We start from the raw sequence: 17,933 nt of genomic DNA, 5'->3' as shown, positions 1-17,933 counted from the left end.
CCGGATTTTTCCGTGAATTTTGGCATGACTTGTGCTAGAATATGTAGGAAATATCGAGTGGCCTGGATTTTCTAGAAAGATAATTAAACGACATTTTGGGTTGACTTTAAGTCTATCAGGCTCCATGCATGACAATCAAAAAATGAGTGAGGGAGAAAGTCTGCACCATATATGAGAGAGGAAGAAACCCGACTGTTGTCCTGGGGGTCGCTTCTCTTTCTTCTCCTTGTGCTAGACCTTTGTTAGGCACTAGGGGAAGGAGGAGTAATGACCATCACCGACGGTTGAAAAATCAGTGAGGGAGTGTGTCCACCATATATGAGAGAAGAAGAATGCCGACTGTTGTCGTGGGGGTCGCTTCTCCTTCGTTCCCGTGTGCTAGACATTTTGGTTTAATGCACTCACGGACGAAGGGAGGAGCGACCATCACCAACGGTCGAATATATACACCACGTGAACTGAGAGTTTTCAAAAAAAAGACTCGACGGACCGATAGTCAACCCGTGCTAAATTATAATGATCTAATTTAGTTTTTGTAGTACATATATTGAATTTTAGGAGTTTAATCTTTGAATTATGAACATAGGAAATGTCGTCAGACGAAAGTCTCGCTGAGTGCTCCTGGTGCAGCGATAACCGGGGTTTCTGCGACGGGCCTCACTTGGTAGAAGGTCGGCGCTTCAGCATTAAGCTCCAGGAGGCCTTCGATGTTGAAACGGTACGCTACGACGCAAAGTGTTTTTTTCGTAATTAAGCTCGACTTCGACTACTTCAACGTGTAATTTTTGTCTTTTACAATTCGACTAGCTTATCCCATGCCATGCAAGACGCTATGTCTTGGAGATGATGGATTTTGAAGATCATGAGAGTATGGAAACAAAGGAAATTCACCTAAGGACCCATCATGGTATGGATTTTGAGGTAAATCTATACAATTCTGAGAGCGTATCCCATTTTTGTTGCCCGGATAGGGAAGCCCTTTGCAAGATATATGATTTTCAAGAGGGTATGCTTGAAACCATGGATCTTGGTGATCCTGACATCGAGAAAGACAATTTGGACATTTGGGTCCTTATTGATACGCTTCCAATTCTACCGCTATGTGAGTTTCTCAAACATAGTTATTAAGTAATTTATATTGTTTATTTCAAAATAGTTGACAGCTTATTTTTATTCTTCAAAGAATGTGCAGAAGATGGTAGACAGAACCTACTACACCGATGGCTCTGAGTTAACTTATCAGGAGAAAAATCATCTGGTCGCATTTTGTACTGATCTGGTAGACATAATCTATTATCAAACTCCTCCACATAATGGTCAATATGTGCCACTAGTGCACGTGTTGAACTATGCTAACATCCATGGAAATGTCATGGTAAGATTTTTAGTATTACGACATTTGTGCATCTTTTGCATAAATTCTTCTAAAACTGAACTACATTGCTAACTACGAAGTTATTACTATGTTTTTCAATAGATAATCCCGCAAGAGTGTGTGCCTCATCTGATGTTTCAGAAAGGACACCTTGATGTTTTGAATATATGGCCAGGTCATCCTACGAATCACTCCTGTTCATATCGGATTTCTAAAACCAATGAAGACGTGACAATCAAAGATTGGAAAAAATGTATGGTCACTCGTAGGGAGGTACTTGGAAGCAACATTAGGCGAAGGGCAAGAATTGGAGACAGGATAATCTCCATTCTCCATAATGGAGAGTCAGGGCCTATCTTGTTTTATGCTATTTTACCTAAGAGAACCTAGTAGGTCCTATGAGAGAGAAGTAGGTCCTAGGTACAATGTGTTATTATGTGGTACAACGTGTTAGAGTTGATGATGATGAGGAGTTGTGATTATGACTACTGACCAACTTGCTATATGATGTCTCATTGATAAAAATGATTATCATGAGGAGGTGTTATCTGACAATGATGTATTATGATGATAAGTTGTTAATGATATGATGATGATGATGAGATATTATGTCATTGGGTGAAAGAACCGCGGTTTAGTTTCAAGTGCATGGATCCAAAGTGACCAATGGTCACTTTGGATCCATGCACTTGAAACTAATCCACGGTTCTTTCACCCAATGATGTAGTAACTCATTCTGATGTAAAACAATCTCTAAATTGCTATTGTATGAAAACTTGTATAATGGCATATGAATACAAAATAAAACAAAAAAGAAATATCCGACAATAGTAGTAGCACGGGTAGGGAGGCGCGCTACTAGTAACTACCAGTAGCGTGTGCACCAAAAGCGCTACTGCTAAGCACGTATAGCAGTAGCGCGTGCAAGCACACGCTACTGATAAACTTTAGCTGTAGCGCCGTATCAGTAGCACGCCACCCCGCGCTACTGATATACCTAAAACCGGCGCTACTCCTAGCCTTTTCCCTAGTAGTGGTAGGGGCAGCAAGGCATGTATTGTATTGTTGCCATCGAGGATAACAAGATGGGGTTTTCATCATATTGCTTGAGTTAATTCCTCTACATCATGTCATCTTGCTTAATGCGATACTCCGTTCTTTATGAACTTAATACTCTAGATGCATGCTAGATAGCGGTCGATGTGTGGAGTAATAGTAGTAGATGCAGGCAGGAGTCGGTCTACTTAACACGGACGTGATGCCTATGTTCATGATCATTGCCTTAGATGTCATCATAATTATGCGCTTTTCTATCAATTGCTCGGCAGTAATTTGTTCACCCACCGTAATATATGCTATCTCGAGAGAAGCCACTAGTGAAACCTATGGCCCCCGGGTCTCTTTTCCATATTATTGAATCTCGTTTACATCTTGATACTTTCCGATCTACTATTTTGCAATCTTTACTTTCCAATCTATAAACAAAAAATACCAAAAATATTTACTTTACCGTTTATCTATCTCTATCAAATCTCACTTTTGCGAGTGACCATGAAGGGATTGACAACCCCTTTATCATGTTGGTTGTAAGTTCTTGATTGTTTGTGCAGGTATTCGTTGACTTGTGCATTGTCTCCTACTGGATTGATACCTTGGTTCTCAAAACTGAGGGAAATACTTACGCTAGTTTGCTGCATCACCCTTTCCTCTTTAAGGGAAAACCAACGCAAGCTCAAGAGGTAGCAGTACGTGTTGGGGAACGCAGTAATTTCAAAAAAAATCCTACGATCATGCAAGATCTATCTAGGTGATGCATAGCAACGAGAGGAGAGAGTGCGTCCACATACCCTCGTAGACCGAAAGCGGAAGCGTTTCAATAACGCGGTTGATGTAGTCGAACTTCTTCGCGATCCAACCGATCAAGTACCGAACGCACGGCACCTCCACTTTCAGCACATGTTCAGCTCGATGACGTCCCTCATGCTCTTGATCCAGTTGAGGACGAGGGTGATTTGCGCCAGCACGACGGCGTGGCGACGGTGATGATGATGCTACCAGCGCAGGGTTTCGCCTAAGCACTACGATGGTATGATCGAGGTGTGTAACTGTGGAGGGGGGCACTGCACACGGTTAGGAGAGAAACTTGTGTGTTCTAGGGTGCCCCCCTTCCCCCGTATATAAAGGAGCAAGGGCGAGGCCGGCCGGCCCTCCTAGGGCGCGCCAGGGGAGGGCAATCTTACTAGGACTCCAAGTCCTAGTAGGTTTCCACCTAAGGAAGAGGGGGAAGGGAAGGAAAGGGGGGCGCCGCCCCCTTCCCCTAGTCCAATTCGGACCCAGGGGGCACGGCCAGACCCTCCTGGCCCTTCCTCTCTTCCCACTAAGGTCCATCGAGGCCCATTAGTTCCCCCGGGGGGTTTCGGCAACCCTCCGGCACTCCTGTTTTATCCGAAACTTTTCCGGGACACTTCCGGTGTCCGAATATAGTCGTCTAATATATCATTCTTTATGTCTCGACCATTTCGAGACTCCTCGTCATGTCCGTGATCAAAAACACAAAACTCATAATACATATTGTCATCGAACGTTAAGCGTGCAGACCCTATGGGTTCGAGAACTATGTAGACATGACCGAGACACATCTCCGGTCAATAACCAATAGCGGAACCTGGATGCTCATATTGGCTCCTACATATTCTATGAAGATCTTTATCGGTCAAACCGCATAACAACATACATTTTCCCTTTGTCATCGGTATATTACTTGCCGGAGATTCGATCGTCGGTATCATCCTACCTAGTTCAATCTAGTTACCTGCAAGTCTCTTTACTCATTCCGTAATACTTCATCCCACAACTGACTCATTAGTTACAATGCTTGCAAGGCTTATAGTGATGAGCATTACCGAGAGAGCCCGGAGATACCTCTCCGAAACACGGAGTGAAAAATCCTAATCTCGATCTATGCCAACCCAACAAATACATTCGGAGACCCCTGTACAGCACCTTTATAATCACCCTTTTACTTTGTGACGTTCAGTAGCACACAAAGTGTTCCTCCGGTATTCGGGAGTTGCATAATCTCATAGTCTGAGGAACATGTATAAGTCATGAAGAAAGCAGTAGCAATGAAACTGTAACAATCATAATGCTAAGCTAACGGATGGGTCATGTCCATCACATCATTCTCCTAATGATGTGATCCCGTTCATCAAATGACAACACATGTCTATGGTTAGGAAACATAACCATCTTTGATTAACGAGCTAGTCTAGTAGAGGCATACTAGGGACAATATGTTTTGTCTATGTATTCACACATGTACTAGGTTTCCGGTTAATACAATTCTAGCATGAATAATAAACATTTATCATGAAATAAGGAAATAAATAATAACTTTATTATTGCCTTGCTACCTCTTGAGCACTGCGTTGGTTTTCCCTTGAAGAGGAAAGGGTGATGCAGCAAAGTAGCGTAAGTATTTCCCTCAGTTTTTGAGAACCAAGGTATCAATCCAGTAGGAGGCTCCTCAAAAGCCCCTCGTACCTACACAAACAAACAAGAACCTCGCAACCAACGCGATAAATGGGTTGTCAATCCCTTCAAGGTAACTTGCGAAAGTGAGATCTGATAGAGATAATAATATAAGATAAATATTTTTATGATATAGATTGGAAAGTAAAGATTGCAAAATAAAAGTAGATTGGAAGCTTATATGATAAAAGATAGACCCGGGGTCCATAGGTTTCACTAGTGGCTTCTCTCAAGATAGCATAAGTATTACGGTGGGTGAACAAATTACTGTCGAGCAATTGATAGAAAAGTGCATAGTTATGAGATTATCTAGGCATGATCATGTATATAGGCATCACGTCTGCAACAAGTAGATCGAAACGATTCTGCATCTACTACTATTACTCCAAACATCGACCGACTCCTGCCTGCATCTAGAGTATTAAGTTCATAAGAACAGAGTAACGCATTAAGCAAGATGACATGATGTAGAGGGATAAACTCAAGCAATATGATATAAACCACATCTTTTTATCCTCGATGGCAACAATACAATATGTGCCTTGCTGCCCCTGCTATCACTGGGAAAGGACACCGCAAGATTGAACCCAAAGCTAAGCACTTCTCCCATTGCAAGAAAGATCAATATAGTAGGCCAACCAAACTGATAATTCGAAGAGACTTGCAAAGATAACCAATCACACATAAAAGAATTCAGAGGAGATTCAAATATTTCTCATAGATAAACTTGATCATAAACCCACAATTCATCGGATCTCGACAAACACACCGCCAAAAGAGTTACATCGAATAGATCTCCAAGAAGATCGAGGAGAACTTCAAATTGAGATTCAAAGATAGAGAAGAAGCCATCCAGCTAATAACTATGGACCTGAAGGTCTGTGGTAAACTACTCACAACTCATTGGAGAGGCCTTGGAGATGATGTAGAGGCCCTCCGTGGTCGATTCCCCCTCCGGCGGAGCACCGGCGAAGGCTCCAAGATGGGATCTCACGGATACAGAAGGTTGCGGCGGTGGAAATAGTTTTTCGTGGTGCTCCTGGATGTTTTCAGGGTACGTGGATATATATATAGGTTAAGGAGGTAGGTCAGGGGAGCCACGAGGGACCCACGAGGGTGGGGGGCGCCCACCCCCCCTAGGGCACGCCCCTCTGCCTCGTGGCCGCCTCGGCAGCTTCTTGACGCCCACTCCAAGTCTCCTGGATTGCGTTCGTTCCAAAAAGATCGCTCCCGAAGGTTTGATTCCGTTTGGACTCCGTTTGATATTCCTTTTCTTCGAAACACTGAAATAGGCACAAAAACAGCAATTCGGGCTGGGCCTCCGGTTAGTAGGTTAGTCCCAAAAATGATATAAAAGTGTAAAGTAAAGCCTATAAACATCCAAAACGGGTAATATAATAGCATGGAACAATCAAAAATTATAGATACGTTGGAGACGTATCAATCATCCCCAAGCTTAATTCTGCTCGTCCTCGAGTAGGTAAATGATAAAAACAGAATTTTTGATGTGGAATGCTACCTAGCATAATTCTCAATGTAATTTTCTTTATTGTGGCATGAATGTTCAGATCCAAATGATTCAAGATAAAAGCTCATAAACCATACAAATAGTAATACGTCAAGCATACTAACAAGTAATCATGTCTTATCAAAATAGCATAGCCAAAGAAAGTTCATCCCTACAAAATCATATAGTTAGGCCATGCTTCATTTTCATCACACAAAATACTCCCGTCATGCGCAACCCCGGTTTCAGCCAAGCAATTGGTTCATACTTTTTAACGCACTTCAACTTTTTCAACTCTTACGCAATCACTATAAGAAATATGTCAACTAGTGACCTTCTGTCAGTGACCCTGGAAGAATTGGTCATAGATCTATGACCATTTCAGACCAATTGGTCAAAAGCTGTTCGGGGGGCTCCAAACCCTAAACTACAACGACCATTTTGGTCAGAAAGGTCGTAATTTCCTTACACGAAATGGTCATAAAGCAGATAGCACAGGTCCGCTGCCTTATTTCTAGCTGATCATGACCAATATAGATGGTCATCACCTTGTAAATTGTGGTGAGTTGCTATGACTAGGCGCCACCTCATCAGTTTTGCCTATGTGTCATGTCCATGTGGCAGTTTTTGCCCTAGGTTGTGAAGCAACCTATATTTTTGTCATCCCAAAATTCCCAAAAAAATCTCATAAATTCTTTGGGTCATATCTTCGTCAAATATGTAAAAAACCTTCCTTGCCTAGTTCAAAAATAATTCAAAAATATTCATTTTCCTATTATGTTCAGAAAAACACTTTGTGAAGGAAGTACCACTTTGGCATGTCCAAATGGTATCCATTTTCTACAGTGCTTTCCTATGCCCAAATAACCATCCTGCACCAAATGCCAGCTCAATCCATTCATTATTTTGAGCCCAGCGTCAACATTTGTATTTATGTCCAGTGTGGTACTTTGCAAAGCAAGTACTACCTAGGCTCCTCCTTTTGAGCTGAAAATTTGTGAAGACGGTCTTCTTAGTAACTGATCATCCTCAGACAAAACTCACGCCCATTAGCCATGTGCATTTCCCGTACCGCTAATCAAACACTTGGTTGTTTATTCATGTTTGAGCATCGATCGGTCTCCTCAAGAGAATCTTATGATGTGATTTTCTTCCTACCACCTACCTGGGGAGTGCCCAACCCACTAGAAATGCCTGGGCCACCCAGAACACATGGCAACACCACGGTCACGCGGTGACCACGCGACGGGCATGCGAGTTTACGCGCTCTAGAGTTGGGGCCCTCGGCCACCGTCCAAACCTCGACGTATCGCCACCAAACCATGTATTTATGATTAAATATGTACTTATGTAACTAGAAATGATTTTTGGAAAAATTAAATAGCAAACTATGAGGCAGTTGCAGTTCAAATTTGACCCGCTTCCTACTGGATCGGCGGGAATTTGTCTTTTTCACCAGAGGTGGATCAAAACTTCTGACACCCAACCATTTTGTAAATTGTGCATTAAATATGGCCTAGTATTTTATAAAATTGATTTGGTCCAATTTTGCAACAAATATATGGTAGGTCCTTCACAAAAAAAACTCATTTCAGGCACTCAGAAAATGGAAAATGAATTTTCCGTGCAAAGAAAATGAAAACTCCCTTAGGCAACATTGTTTGGAATTCCAAGATGCACCCTTGTGCACAATATGAGATCATTTGAACAAACTATGCCATGAATGTGGCCATAAGATTGATCATTTGGCTTGAAAGCCATGAATCTTCACGCATGGTAGCTCATTTTTTAGAACACTTTTTAAAAATAATTTCCGTATTACAAGTTTATTATTTTTCCTGGAAACTTGGTCACATATGATGACACAATCCGAAGGTTTTCCCATTTTTTGATTTTTTTTTTGAATTTTTATGCCCGTTTCAAAATGCGGTCAAAACGGCGGGAATGACCGTTCCTAGCTAGTGGTTGAATCTTGGAATTTTTTTGGTGTTTCTCTGATTAAATAGATACTTATGTACCTAGAAATGATTTTTGAAAAAAGTAATGAGCAAACTACGAGGCAGCTGCAGTTGAAATTTTACCCGCTTCCTACTGAATCGGCAGAAATTTGTCTTTTTCACGAGAGGTGGATCAAAACTTTTTACACCCAACCACTTGGTCAATTGTGCATTAAATATGTCCTAGTATTTTTGAAAATTGATTAGGTCCAATTTTGCAACAAATATATGGCAGGTCCTTCACAAAAAAACCTATTTTCGGGCACTCGAAAAATGGAAAATGAATTTTCCGTGCAAAGAAAATGAAAACTCCCTTAGGAAACATTGTTTGGAATTCCAAGATGCACCATTGTGCACAATATGAGATCATTTGAATAAACTATGCCATGAATGTGGCCATAAGATTGATCATTTGGCTTGAAAGCCATGAATCTTCACACATGATAGCTCGTTTCTGAGAACACTTTTTAAAAATAATTGCCGTATTACAAGTTTGTTATTTTTCATGGTAACTTGGCCACATATAATGAAACAATGCGAAGGTTTTCCAGTTTTTTGAATTTTTTGAATTTTTTATGCCTGTTTCAAAATGCGGTGAAAACGGCGGGAATGACCGTTCCTAGCTAGTGGTTGAATCTTGGAATTTTTTTGGTGTTTCTCTGATTAAATAGATACTTATCTATCTAGATATGATTTTTGGAAAAATATAGAGCAAACTACAAGGCAGCTACAGTTCGAATTTGACCCACTTCCAACTGAATCGGCGGAAATTTGTCTTTTTCACGAGAGGTGGATCAAAACTTTTTACACCCAACCATTTGGTCAATTGTGCATTAAATATGGCCTAGTATTTTATAAAATTGATTTGGTTCAATTTTGCAACAAATATATGGTAGGTCCTTCGGCACTCGAAAAATGGAAAATGAATTTTCCATGCAAAGAAAATGAAAACTCCCTTAGGCAACATTGTTTGAAATTCCAAGATGCACGATTGTGCACAATATGAGATCATTTGAACAAACTATGTCACGAATGCGGCCATAAGATTGATCATTTGGCTTGAAAGTCATGAATCTTCACGCATGATAGCTCGTTTCTGAGAACACTTTTTTAAAATAATTGCCGTATTACAAGTTTACTATTTTTCCTGGAAACTTGGTCACATATAATGACACAATGCGAAGATTTCCAATTTTTTGATTTTTTTTGAATTTTTTATGCCCGTTTCAAAATGCGGTCAAAACGGCGGACTTGACCGTTCTTAGATAGTGGTTGAATCTTGGAAAACTTTTGATGTTTCTCTGATTAAATAGATACTTATGTACCTAGAAATGATTTTTGGAAAAAATAAAGAGCAAACTATGAGGCAGCTGCAGTTCAAATTTGACCCGCTTCCTACTGAATCGGCAGAAATTTGTCTTTTTCACCAGAGGTGGATCAAAACCTTTGACATCCAACCATTTAGTCAATTGTGAATTAAATATGGCCTAGTATTTTAGAAAATTGATTTGGTACAATTTTGCAACAAATATATGGTAGATCCTTTACAAAAAAACCATTTCGGGCACTCGAAAAATAGAAAACGTCTCTTTTGTGCATTGAAAATGAAAACTCCCCATATCAACATTGTTTGTCAACACAAGATACACACAAGTGCACAATATTCATTCATTTTAACAAACTATATGTGGTTAATATGTTGAATGTTTGCCCTAAAAAAGAGGATAAAAACTATAAGAGAAACATAAGCTGAATTCTGATTGGTGGAATCCGTTGTGGCATGGATCGATGACGTGGCAAACATCCGTCCATCCATACATCCATCCATCCGTCCATCCAACCCACCGCAGCCTCTCTCTCTCTCACGCGCGTGAACCCTAGCCGATCCAGATCCCTCCCCGCCCCCACTCCTCTCCCCCGATCCAGATCCCTTCGCCGCCGCCAACCTCTCCCCTCGCCTCCGCCACCTACCTCTCCCCTCGCCGCCGGTCTGCAGCCGTCTGCACCCTCCCCTCCCCTCCACTCATCACAAGACAAGAGAAGAGGAAAGGACGGCTCTCCTGATGCCAGATCCAATCCTCCTCCCTCCCTCCTCGCCCCAGCTCGCTGCTCCCCTCCCCTTCCAGATCGCCGCCACCACCTCCCTCCTCCTCCCTCGCCCCGGCTCCCTGCTCTGCCTCGATCGGCTGGTGCACCGCCATGACCGCAACGAGCCCAATCCCATCGCCGAATCTCGGAACATCGCCACGGCTTCCTACTCCGCGGCGGCCGAGGCGGCGCGGGAGCTGCAGGACGCGGTGGCGGCCCTCGCCGTGCGTCGCGCCGCCGACGAGGACGCGCTGCGGTGCCGCGCCGTCGCGCTGGACGCCAACGTCCGCCGCCTACAGGGCTCCCTCGCCCCCCTCGACCCCGCCACGCTCGAGGTCCGCGCCCCTCCCCCCTCCCTCTCTTCCTCTCCCTCTCTCTCTCTGCCTGATTCGAAACTCGATCCCCGTCGCCGCGGCCCTCACTCTGGCCAGCTCCCGAGGCAGCACCGTGTCCTCAGGGCGTGCCTTCTCCGCGTCGCTCCTGCCTCGCGCGCGCGCGTGCCTAGAGATGCGGGCTCCGCGTGTGTGCGGCATCGGAATCTGCTCCGTGATCCGGCTGAATTCGCTGCTGTACGAAGGTGTGGCGCTTCTAATTGGCCCAGGAGTGCACGGATTTGTGGCGTGCGCATCGAATTGCTGGATGCTGGCAAGTCATTTTTGTGTCGACGCGGTGTGTTGTGTTTGCCAGTTCAATCGCTGCTTCATCTCAACTGAGCAAGTTCTCGAGCTGACAGAGCATATAGTTGGGCTAACACCAACTTGCAGCGCTTAAGCTCTCTGATTCCCAAGCCCAGAATTGTTCATCTGAAGCTAGAGATTATTACTCCATATGCTAGCCGCACGCATCTTCCAAAGTGCTCCCATGCGTTTATTGTTTTGCTAGTACTTCCATGTATTGTTTCGGCATGTGCACAAATGGTACTCCAGTTGCTTAAATGAGAATCGTCGTTCCAATTCCTGTTATGTTACAGCTGCTTATCTTACTAATATATATACTATTTGTCTTATATTCTTGTTTGTATTCAGTTAGTGCCTCCAATGTGGTCGACGGCGAGTGCATCGGGGATTCGGGGTCGTCTTCAAGAAGGACAAGACTAGGGTCTCCAATGGATCAGTCAGTGCTCCACTGCTCCTCTTCTTCCTAACCATTTCATGTCTGCCTGCCGTCACATGCAATGGCTACTTGTCGCCTCTTTCTTAATTAGTACACATGGATCTTAAACCAATTGTATCTGGAATTCAGTTGTAAGAAAGTGTCTAATCTGAAACATGGCATGGGTGGGAATTCGTTTGGGCTAGAGTACACTGCAATATGTTTCTTGTATGCTTTAGCCACTGTTAGATTACAGTACTACTACTAGTCTATATATGCAACTTGTCTACAGTAAAATTATTTGACTTGTTAAAACTGCCACACATAGTACTGCTACTAGTCTATATATGCAACCAGTACCTATGTTTCTCAATATAAAGACGTTTTGGTAGTTTAAATAATGGATGGAGTGATAGTTACAGTATGGTTGAAAATCCACTCGGTTGTGGACTAATAAGAGCCAGCAATACATATACTCTAGTTGTTATGCTGTGCTTGATGTTCCATATTTTGTTGATGCACTGATTGCTCGTCCCTCCTCCCCTCCCCTCCCCTCCTCTACTTCTTCTTGATTAGATCTGATCTGATCCATGCAGGGGGTTTGTGCAGGCCATCACCATGGTACGCCGAGGTGCTGCGGGTGTCAAGGAAGACGATGGTTTGGTTTAGACAGTGAAGAGAGGATAGCGTGCAGAGGGGGAGGACGTCGGTTCTAGCTGCTTAGATTACTCGAGGGTAAAATCATCCAATCTGTCCCAGTTTGACTGCTTGGTCCACTCTAGCGCCATTCCGGCCTCGGTGTCCAGTGATTTAATTCGTGGTTGTATAGTAGCGTCAGCGTTGTGTACTAATGTTTAACACGATGTACATACGGTGTCTTTTTCTTCAGTCACAGAAGTTAGAATAGCATCTTCACTGTAGTCCTACTTGCAACTCAACTAAGCTGCAGCACAGTTTGAATATAGCACATGACACTGATGTAAAAGGTAGCCTTAACACTTTGGCTTGATCCACACAGGATCCTCTTGAGCTGTAGATTCTGACATTAGACACTGACCCTTTAGCTTGTTCATTCATGCTGATCCACTTAGTTATTATGTGTCTTCAGTTGCAAAGGTTACAATAACATGTTCTAGTCTTAAAACTCAACTAAACTGCAGTAGCACATGGCACTTGGAGTACAGTTGAGTATAGTACATGACACTGGTGTCAAAGAAAGAAAGAGAATAGAAATGGCCCTGCTAGTGTAAAGATTAACATGCAGGCTCGATCCACATGAGGATCCCCTTAAGCTTGAGTGCCTAGCTGTAGATTCCGGCAATGGAGTCCAGCATCAGTCTTGTGATAAGCTGGTTTGTTGTCTCTGTTGGATGGACAGCATCCCAGTACAAGTACATGCAAGGTTTTACCTGTTCATGCAAATCTTGTTGGGTGTTGCAACACTTAGATTATTTATTAATATAACCCAGCAGCGACGCTTCCATTTTAACACAAGTATTAGTGTGCTAAAACTACTAAAGTACCTGCTTCTTCTTACCCAGAGTAGTACATCAGGCTTGTATTAACTTGTATCAATTGTACATCAGGCTTCTTACCCAGCACTTTAATTCTCTGGAATGAAACTTTGACAAGCATGCATATATATATATATATATATATATATATATATATATATATATATACATATATATATATATATATGTTCAAATTTTTTGGATTACGTGATGGCATTCTATGGTTCTGTTTAACAACTTAAAGTATATCTATAGATGTGCTTGAGTCCATGATTTATTTTTCTAATTTTTGATTTGACCTCAAGATTATCTTCTTATTTCTCTTGTCCTTCTTGTGCAGCATGATTTGATTCGGTACAAGGGGTTTGTCATGCCAGGCTCCTCTTTTCTGCTGCTTCCATGCAACGGTGGTGGCAGCTGTGTTGTTCGGCATCGGCTACAAAAACAGCCATGGTGAGCTCCTTTCCTTCCTCTGCTCCATTTAGTCACGATCAGTTTATGGAGGTGTTGCTTATTTGGTCAGATTTCCTTACTTGCTTCAGGCATAAGAATAAGCTTATAAGAACAGAATATTGATACTCTGCGAGATATGAGTAGAATGCTCTATTTTCACGAGTCACCTTTCTTGTATGAACGAGTATCTCATTTTAACTAGCTGGAGAACAAAAAGCTGGTACTAGCTCAATTTGTGTTATCATTCTAAATAACTATCCTTTTCTTGAATGGTCTGTTCATAATATATTTGCCCCAGTTTTTTGATTCTTCTCTATTGATTCATGTAACAGGGCGACCGAGGAAGGCATGTTGTCTGTTTTCTTGAAGGCCGTTATGTTTGTTCCCAGCCCTAACTACGGTTGTCCAGCTAGTTCGGCATGTTGTTCATATCACTATGGTAGTCCAACGAGTTTGGCATGTTGTGAGTTTGGCATGTTCATGACGGGAGCAGGTGCCAGTTTGTGATTGCTTGTAAAGTAAAGCCCATAAACACCCAAAACGGGTAATATAATAGCATGGAACAATCAAAAATTATAGATACGTTGGAGACGTATCATGCCTCTAAGGCATATTTCCTTCAGTCTCCCACTTGCACTAGAGTCAATAATCTAGATTACATAGTAATGATTCTAACACCCATGGAGCTTTGCTGCTGATCATGTTTTGCTCGTGAAAGAGGCTTAGTCAACGGGTCTGCAACATTCAGATTCGTATGTATCTTGCAAATCTCTATGTCCCCTTTCGACACTTGATGACGGATGGAATTGAAGCGTCTCTTGATGTGTTTGGTTCTCTTGTGAAATCTAGATTCCTTTGCCAAAGCAATTGCACCAGTATTGTCACAAAAGATTTTCATTGGACCCGATGCACTAGGTATGATACCTAGATCGGATATGAACTCCTTCATCTAGACCCCTTCATTTGCTGCTTCCGAAGCAGCAATGTACTCCACTTCACACGTAGATCCCGCCACGACGCCGTGGTGTTCTAGGTGGCGTGAGTTGTGAAACTATCCCATGTTGTTTCAAATGAAGACCAAACTCGTAACTCAAATATTCTTCTCCATGATCAGATCTTAGAAACTTTATTTTCTTGTTATGACGATTTTCCACTTCACTCTAAAATTCTTTGAACTTTTCAAATGTTTCATACTTATGCTTCATTAAGTAGATATAACCATATCTGCTCAAATCATCTGTGAAGGTAAGAAAATAATGATACCCGCCACGTGCCTCAACACTCATTGGACCGCATACACCTGTATGTATTATTTCCAATAAGTCAGTAGCTCGTTCCGTTGTTCTGGAGAACGGAGTTTTAGTCATCTTGCCCATGAGGCACGGTTCACAAGCACCAAGTGATTCGTAATCAAGTGATTCCAAAAGTCCATTAGCATGGACTTTCTTCATGCGCTTTACACCAATATGACCCAAACAGCAGTGCCACAAATAAGTTGCATTATCATTATCAACTTTGCATCTTTTGGCTTAAATATTATGAACATGTGTATCATCACAATCGAGATTCAATAAAAATAGACCACTCAGCAAGGGTGCATGACCATAAAAGATATTACTCATATAAATAGAACAACAATTATTCTCTGATTTAAATGAATAACCATCTCGCATCAAACAAGATCCAGATATAATGTTCATGCTCAACGGTGGCACCAAATAACAATTATTCAGGTCTAAAACTAATCCCGAAGGTAGATGTAGAGGTAGCATACCGACGGCGATCACATCGACCTTGGAACCATTTCCCACGCGCATCGTCACCTCATCCTTAGCCAATCTTCGTTTAATCCGTAGCCCCTGTTTCGAGTTGCAAATATGAGCAACAGAACCAGTATCAAATACCCAGTCGCTACTACGAGCATTAGTAAGGTACACATCAATAACATGTATATCAAATATACCTTTCACTTTGCCATCCTTCTTATCCGCCAAATACTTGGGGCAGTTCCGCTTCCAGTGACCAGTCCCTTTGTAGTAGAAGCACTCAGTATCAGGCTTAGGTATAGACTTGGGTTTCTTATCCTGACAGCAACTTTCTTGCCGTTCTTCTTGAAGTTCCCCTTCTTCCCTTTGCCCTTTTTCTTAAAACTAGTGGTCTTGTTGACCATCAACACTTGATGCTCCTTCTTGATTTCTACCTCTGCAGCTTTTAGCATCGTGAAGAGCTCGGGAATAGTCTTGTTCATCCCTTGCATATTATAGTTCATCACGAAGCCTTTATAGCTTGGTGGCAGTGATTGAAGAACTCTGTCAATGACACAATCATCAGGAAGATTAACTCCCAGCTGAGTCAAGTGGTTATGGTACCCAGACATTCTGAGTATGTGTTCACTGACAGAACTATTCTCCTCCATTTTGCAGCTATAGAACTTGTTAGAGACTTCATATCTCTCAACTCGGGCATTTGCTTGAAATATTAACTCCAACTCTTGGAACATCTCATATGCTCCATGACGTTCAAAACGTCTTTGAAGTCCCGATTCTAAGCCGTAAAGCATGGCACAGTGAACTATCGAGTAGTCATCAGCTTTGCTCTGCCAGACGTTCTTAACGTCATCAGTAGCATCTGCAGCAGGCCTGGCACCCAGCGGTGCTTCCAGGACGTAATTCTTCTGTGCAGCAATGAGGATAATCCTCAACTTACGGACCCAGTCCATGTAGTTGTTGCCATCATCTTTCAACTTAGATTTCTCTAGAAACGCATTAAAATTCAAAGGAACGGTAGCACGAGCCATTAATCTACAATAACATAGACATGCAAAATAACTAGCAGGACTAAGTTCATGATAAATTAAAGTTCAATTAATCATATTACTTAAGAACTCCCACTTAGATAGTCATCCCTCTAGTCATATAAATGATCACGTGATCCAAATCAACTAAACCATGTCCGATCATCACGTGAGATGGAGTAGTTTTCAATGGTGAACATCACTATGTTGATCATATCTACTATATGATTCACGTTTGACCTTTCGATCTTAGTGTTCCGAGGCCATATCTGCATATGCTAGGCTCGTCAAGTTTAACCCGAGTATTCTGCGTGTGCAAAACTGGCTTGCACCCATTGTATGTGAACGTAGAGCTTATCACACCCGATCATCACGTGGTGTCTCGGCACGACGAACTGTAGCAACGGTGCATACTCAGGGAGAACACTTATACCTTGAAATTTAGTAAGGGATCATCTTATAATGCTACCGCCGTACTAAGCAAAATAAGATGCATAAAAGATAAACATCACATGCAATCAAAATATGTGACATGATATGGCCATCATCGTCTTGTGCTCATGATCTCCATCACCGAAACATCGTCATGATCTCCATCGTCATCGGCGCGACACCTTGATCTCCATCGTAGCATCATTGTCGTCTCGCCAACTATTGCTTCTACGACTATCGCTACCGCTTAGTGATAAAGTAAAACAATTACATGGTGATTGCATTGCATACAATAAAGCGACAACCATATGGCTCCTGCCAGTTGCCGATAACTTTGTTACAAAACATGATCATCTCATACAACAATTTATATCACATCATGCCTTGACCATATCACATCACAGCAAGCCCTGCAAAAACAAGTTGGACGTCCTCTACTTTGTTGTTGCAAGTTTTACGTGGCTGCTACGGGCTTCTAGTAAGAATCGTTCTTACCTACGCATCAAAACCACAACGATTTTTTGTCAAGTGTGTTGTTTTAACCTTCCACAAGGACCGGCCGGAGTCAAACTCGATTCAACTAAAGTTGGAGAAACAGACAACCGCCAGCCACCTATGTGCAAAAGCACGTCGGTAGAACCAGTCTCATGAACGCGGTCATGTAATGTCGGTCTGGGCCGCTTCATCCAACAATACCGCCGAATAAAAGTAAGACGTTGGTGGTAAGCAGTATGACTATTATTGCCCACAACTCTTTGTGTTCTACTCGTGCATATAACATCTACGCATAGACCTGGCTCGGGTTCCACTGTTGGGGAACACAGTAATTTCAAAAAAATCCTATGATCATGCAAGATCTATCTAGGTGATGCATAGCAATGAGAGGAGAGAGTGTGTCCACATACCCTCGTAGACCGAAGGCGGAAGCGTTTCAATAACGCGATTGATGTAGTTGAACTTCTTCGCGATCCAACCGACCAAGTACCAAACGCACGGCACCTCCGCGTTCAGCACACGTTCAACTCGATGACATCCCTCGTGCTCTTGATCCAGTTGAGGACCAGGGTGAGTTTCGTCAGCATGACGGCGGGGCAACGGTGATGATGATGCTACCGGCGCAGGGCTTCGCCTAAGCACTACGATGGTATGA

At 42.5% G+C, this 17,933-nt stretch overlaps 1 long non-coding RNA gene across 1 annotated transcript; it reads left to right on the top strand.

The window, feature by feature from the left end:
- The first annotated feature begins 10,314 nt into the window (after positions 1 to 10,314).
- LOC109776756 (uncharacterized) lies at positions 10,315 to 14,373 on the top strand. Its single transcript, XR_002236140.4, has 5 exons — positions 10,315 to 10,833; positions 11,524 to 11,611; positions 12,187 to 12,325; positions 13,445 to 13,557; positions 13,890 to 14,373. It is a non-coding gene; the product is annotated as an uncharacterized lncRNA (long non-coding RNA).
- The last annotated feature ends 3,560 nt before the right edge of the window (positions 14,374 to 17,933 follow it).

This window comes from Aegilops tauschii, chromosome 7 (genome assembly GCF_002575655.3).
Source record: "Aegilops tauschii subsp. strangulata cultivar AL8/78 chromosome 7, Aet v6.0, whole genome shotgun sequence".
Taxonomy (NCBI): Eukaryota; Viridiplantae; Streptophyta; class Magnoliopsida; order Poales; family Poaceae; genus Aegilops; species Aegilops tauschii.
This window is presented reverse-complemented; position numbering and strand designations above follow the sequence as displayed.